Raw genomic sequence first — 6,000 nt, 5'->3', positions numbered from 1 at the left:
TCCCGCCTAGCAGCCTGAGCTATTTCGCTAACAAACCAATATGCATATGAATACAATCGAATGTAAATTGGATTAAAGTGACAATAAAAATAAAATCACAACATGAATAAAACATATACTCGGTCTGCCGGAGGGTCCATAAGGGGCGCTGCCCCCTGGCGGGGTTCGACTGGTTCAGGTCGCGGGTCAAAGGGGCAGCGCCCTCGCGGGTGGTTCGGGGGCAGCCGCCCCCGGAACCAAAATGTTAGTGTAAGGCGTAATTTGAATGTTTCTGCTGGTTTTAAATGTTCGTAAGTTGGTGTATGTGAAGTACTCTGAGTGGATCGGAGCATGTAACTAGTCATACTGAGCATATACCTACCAATACGAGCATGTACTAGATACCGAGCAGCAGTACCGAAACAGGTCCTACCAGCTACCGAGCATGACCTACTAGTACTGATGCATTGTTACCTACCAGTACCGAGCATTACCTACCAGTTACCGACCTATAAGTACCGAGCATCTGTACGACGTTTACCGAGCATTTAGGTACCTAGCAAGTACCGAGCTAGTATCGAGCAGTGTACTCTGAGCGGAATTGGCACAGCGATGTACCGGAGCATTACCTAGCTATCGGTACGAGCATCTTACCTTAGGTTTTCAACAATGAAGAGAAGAAGATGTTGCGAAATCCATTACAGTCTTGGGCTCTTCTTGCGATGCAGAGGTGCCTGTTTCGGCCTTGATTGCGAACCTTGCCGGGGAATGACAGCAGAAATAACGCGAAAACGAAGGAATGAAGACGAGCTCTGCTTTGCCTGAGCAGAAATGCGAAGAACGGGAGGCGAACGGCAGCAGGGCTCCATGATCGAGCCGTGACTGCGAAGCTCTCCCCAGTCCCACCTAGAAGATCTTTCATGGAATCCGAAAAAAATAGGGCTTCTCGTTCGGGAAAAGGCTAAAATAGAACTGGACATTTTATGCATTTAATAACCGGACACGCGTGTCCGATTTAAATTTTAATGTTTTAAATTCCGACACTCCAATGCCGTGTCAGACACGTGTCCATGCCGTGTCCGACGCGTGTCCGTGTCCGACACGTGTCCGACACTGCATACCCTCTTTAAGAGGCGTGTCAGTGCATCATAGATCACAACCCATAGGTATTTGCTTTCCTTGTGTGCTGCTTTGTGTATGTCTGTAGGGAGTTCCACTATTTTGTGGACGAGCTGATTATTCATCTGCAAGCTGATGTTGACCACTAGGTGAGCTTTCTCCATCAACTTTCATGCGCTTGCAAAGGACTCCTCATCCTTGCCATATATCTGCAGTTGCTTTGTCATTTGTGGAAAGCTTAGTGTGTTTGTTTGCATATTGATGTTGACTGCCGACTGAGTTATACCCATCAACAATTTCTTCGTGCATATTAGCTAGGAATTTGCTATACTCATAGCACATCAATCTTCAGAACATGTAAGAGACTGTAGTCTTTTATTTGATTGACGTTGCATCATTGTGAGTGGTAGAGATGTTGCTACATTCACTATGCACGTCTTCCAGTTCTTGTGAGGACTATCGTTTGCATCCCTAAGACAACTAACATTGGTTTGTAGGGAGATTTGCAGTGTTTATAGTTCATTTGTCGTCATCACTGCTTGCTAAGATTTGTAAAATTTATGCACACAACATATTAGTATGTCGTCGGTTTAGCTATATTCTTCACCAATCTCTTAATGCAATGTTGGCTATTGTCATTAGCAAGGAACTATAGCCTTCATTTGTCGGATCTTGCATCCTTCATTTGTCAACTTATTGATGTTGGTTGGAATAATGTTGTAACGTTCGAGGACCTTTATGGCGACTAATAAATAAACTTTGAATGTGTCGTGTGATCGTAAGCAAGTTATTTTATTCATTACTTGTCTGCTTCAAACACCCGTGAATGTCCACATTCATTGCGAGTTATTGATCTTTGCATACAAACTCTACTTGCTTATTGTCATTCATTTGAATGCGTCTCGACGAACTCCTTGCATATGCTTGTAGGTGGATTATTACCTTTTGGCGCTTGCACTTTAATTGTCATAATCATTATGAAGGAGTTGTAGTATTGAGGAAGTCTGTGTTGGGATTTTCAAGCAAGTCATGTTTTGAGTTTTTTATTCAACGCAAATCCCAAACTCATTCATTTGCATTTAATCAGGAATTCATTATTTTGCAAATTACAATTACATTCGTCATGTTCCTTGCTGTATGTTCGACTAAAGTTCAGTGTAACTTGGATTATGTTATGATTTGGATTCCTTTCATCTTTAATTTTAAGTGTCGGGAGCTTAGGGTGTCTTGTATTTTATTTTTGTTGACTTAGAACTTTATGTGGATTTTAATCTCTTTGAAATTTTCTAAGTCAAGGATTATGTTGAAAATTTTGGCAGCACTCAGGCGTCGTCCCTGCATAGGAGGCTGCATCGGGGTGTATAAAGTTTTTCCGGCTGCAAAGAAAGGCAGTCACAGTAGGTGTCAAGTGACACCGCGACAGCAGTCACGTTCCCCGCACGCTAATAAAAGCGGTCACGGGGTCTTCAAGTACCTGTTTAAAACACAACATTTCCCCGACTTGGGTGCGCGATGACCGAGTTAACAACGGCGAACGACGGCGACGAAGGGAAACCTTGGAGAGTTTGGAGGGAGGGAGCTTGGAGGCCGGTGGCTTGGCGTGAGAAGGAATCTTATGATTCTTTGCTTGGGGGTTCCCCTTTCATGTCAAAGAAAGGGGGGGGGGGGGGGGGGGGGGCTGTTTTGGCATAAAAGTGAACCGTGAGATGAGATAGAGAGGGAGTTATGAGGGTTTAAGTGGGTTAAGTGAGGGTATTTTAGGGATTTTTTATTTAGATTTTTTTTTTTAAATCTCTCCCTCTTACTAAATTATTTTTTATAATTATATAGCATAAAAAAATTCTAATCGTGCATCGAGTTGGTTGCCACATCATCGTCGTTATTCGGATATGTTATCGCCTCGATTTGCGCACGCAAAATTAAAATTTTCGTCGATCGGCGACCCCAATCAATATGTGCATCGAGCTTAGCTGTTTCCGTTGCTCACGACGCATTTGCACTGTTCGTTTTGCAAATTGAGGTCGTTTCAGCGGTTTAGGTTTTGGTCGACATACGTCGGGTGAGTTATGCATGGTTTCGAGCTCTTTTGCTTTCGACATTCTTCTTGTGCAGTCGACTCGACCCCTACACTAGTGTAGAGGTCAACATTTAACTACTCCTTTGAAAGAGAAATCTATTTCCATTCCAAAAATCATGCACGTTATAGTGGAGAACATGCTTATTCTTTAAATGAGTGGTCCATGTAATGTTGTATTTTGCTATCGATTTTGTGAGTGCAACGAGAAGCTTTCCTATATATAAATTTTTTTTGGGGTTCAATAAAAATCAAAATTGCTGATAAATATATGAAAAAATAAGGCAACAAATAGATATTTTGTTATTACTAGAAGTATTCGAGCATTTGAGCTAATGACATAAATGGCATGCTTATTGCACTACTTATTCTTACGAAAGTTATCTGAGTGGGTTCCAATCCTTGGAATATTGTACATTATTATTCGATTGCTAATTAAATGATTGTGAGTTCAAGGAACTACTTTGATTTAGCTTTTTTTTTTTTTGCTCTTTCTGTATCTAGTATTTATAGGTTACTATAATTTTGGCTATTTATCAATTGTTCTTTGCTTCACGATGAATACCTACTTTTTTTAATTGTTTTGCATTCCTTGTACTTGATAAGGAACTACTGAACTATTTGGCTTGCCTGCAGAATTTATGATATGTTGGTGAGGGCATATTTTTAGTTTGCAGTTTGCTAAGTGAATTATAATGTGTCCTGTCTTAGTTGCTCAGAGGTACTATTTCACCCTTGCCTTATCCCCGTGATGGTACATTCTGCATGAGGATCCTGTTGGCCAGTGTTTGAGCTTAGTTCACTGCAGAAGTTCTGCTGCTTTGGTGGATGTGCTCTTTTTTCTGTTCATGCTGTGTGGAACATTGCTGTGTTAATGCATTTGGGCTGAGGTAAGGTTACATTATGATTCATTTAAATGCTTTTACGCTTTTTACATTCCATGAATTTATTGATTTATTCAGTTGATCCGTTTCAATTTAGGTATTTAAATTCTGTTTCGGCTTAAGTTTCGGTTTTGCTCCTATCATGAAAACTTTAGTTTTGGTGGTCTCCATAGTTTGTCTTTGGTTTTAGTTACCATTTAAATTTAATTTAATGTTTATAACTTAAGTTTTATAGATATAAAATATATAAGTATGCATGTAATTTTATTGTAAATTTATATTTAAAAATAATTTTAGTTATTGACATTTTTTTACTAATTTATGCTAATTTTATTCTCAATAACACTACGAGTATGCTTTTCTATATGATTAAATGGTCAGTGCCACCAAATGGCTCACATGTCCTGGTGCCAATACGAGTATGCTTTTCTATATGATTAGTTTAAAATATATTTATTTTATTAATTATGGATTTCAAAATAATTTGAAGAAGAAGCCATCATTAATTTATATTATCATGTTTATCATATACAAATTTGGATGAATAGAAAATAGTGTGTTGAGTTGATATATCTTTTTCATTTATGAGCATCTAACATATATTTTGAAAAAAATAATCATTTGTATAAATAAACCAACGCTATTAAATGCTTTAATTTATTGTATATTTATTGAAATAGTTAATTAAATAGTATCCAGTTATGTGATGATTTTTGTAATTGTCATTTAAAAAAGAATTACTTAAAAATTCTACTAAAAATTATTAGCCGTATTTTATTATTTATCTGTTAAATAGTTTTTTTTAGTACTTGAGTTTCATTTGGGATGACTTTCTTACTACATCAACACAAATGAAGCCTTAATACATCAACACAACTTGCTACGGTGGAAAGCAATTGATAAGCATTTTTTTTCTCATATTAAATTTACTGAATTGTTTTTAATGCAGCGTAGGTTTCTAGATTCACAATTTTATTTTGGTGTCCTTGAAAATATTGAAACCGGACTAAAAATTTGAAATCCTTATTATCATCAGCTTAAGAACCTCATTTTTTCCATTTGTAGCCTAAAAAACTGTGAAATCGCTTGAAAATCATGATACTGAAAATATCCACCATTTTTTATTTGGCAACAGTAAAAATGATTCCTTTAAAAAATTGTGTTAATGCACTATTGTTGCCAGGGCCCAAGTCTTGGATGAGAAAAGTGGAGGGTTGTGTTTGATATTCGACAGCTAGCGTAAAACTGTCGAATAATCATGGTATGAATCCTTTAGAAAATTGTGTTAATGCTAGGGCGTCCCCTGGAAGCGACACGCCATATGACCTGAATACAATAATAAGTGTGCAAGGGCCGGTGTACCGGCGCTCGGTTGCAGTGTTAAATAGGTAAGGGTTCCCACATCAAGGATGGATGTGGGCAAAGAAGCTAGTCTAGGAAGCTAAATTTAGGATATGAAGTTGAAATATAGATTTTCTTACAGAAAAATTAATGTAATTAATATATATTATGATTTATAGGAAGATAAATATTCTGTGCATTTAGGAAACTAAATGGGTTGGAGAGAAGGCTAAGGAGATTGATAGTTTTTGTCATTTATGATTTAAACTATGGTATTCGAATAAGAGTCGTTTAAAATTGCGTAATCGGGTATTGAGGTGTTTTTCATTCGTGAGGCGAGACGTAAGCCTCAAAATCAAAAAATTGCGTAAACATAAAATGATAAATTTTGGAAATATAGTAATATACTAATGAATAAATAATATATAAAATATAAAAATGCTACTTATCACATCTTTGAGAATAAATAGCAATGACATATCACATAAGAACTCATAAGTCATCAACACTGTCAGTTGTCATCACTAAGGGGGTCTTCATTTGAAGCATCATTATGATGAACTGCTCTCTCCTCTTCCTCCTCTCATATAGAGTCCAATATCT

The 6,000-nt window shown here is 37.5% G+C and overlaps 1 protein-coding gene across 13 annotated transcripts in view; it reads left to right on the top strand.

Moving 5' to 3' along the window:
* LOC110093363 (protein FAR1-RELATED SEQUENCE 7) overlaps positions 1–6,000 on the top strand; it is a 35,930-nt gene that overhangs the window by 13,102 nt on the left and 16,828 nt on the right. For 9 of the 13 annotated variants that reach the window (XM_020818221.2, XM_028693907.1, XM_020818224.2 and 6 more), the window contains one exon: positions 3,884–4,062. The exons of 3 other annotated variants lie outside the window; for them this stretch is intronic. The gene's annotated coding sequence lies outside the window, so the exon portion shown is untranslated. Of the gene's footprint in view, positions 1–3,808; positions 4,063–6,000 lie in introns of all 13 variants that reach the window. One more of the 13 variants, XM_028693900.1, reaches the window with a different exon arrangement.

The sequence above is a fragment of the Dendrobium catenatum genome, unplaced genomic scaffold (assembly GCF_001605985.2).
Source record: "Dendrobium catenatum unplaced genomic scaffold, ASM160598v2 fragScaff_scaffold_384, whole genome shotgun sequence".
Lineage (NCBI taxonomy): Eukaryota > Viridiplantae > Streptophyta > Magnoliopsida > Asparagales > Orchidaceae > Dendrobium > Dendrobium catenatum.
The sequence above is the reverse complement of the archived record's forward strand: the minus strand, read 5'-3'. Positions and strand labels throughout refer to the sequence as shown.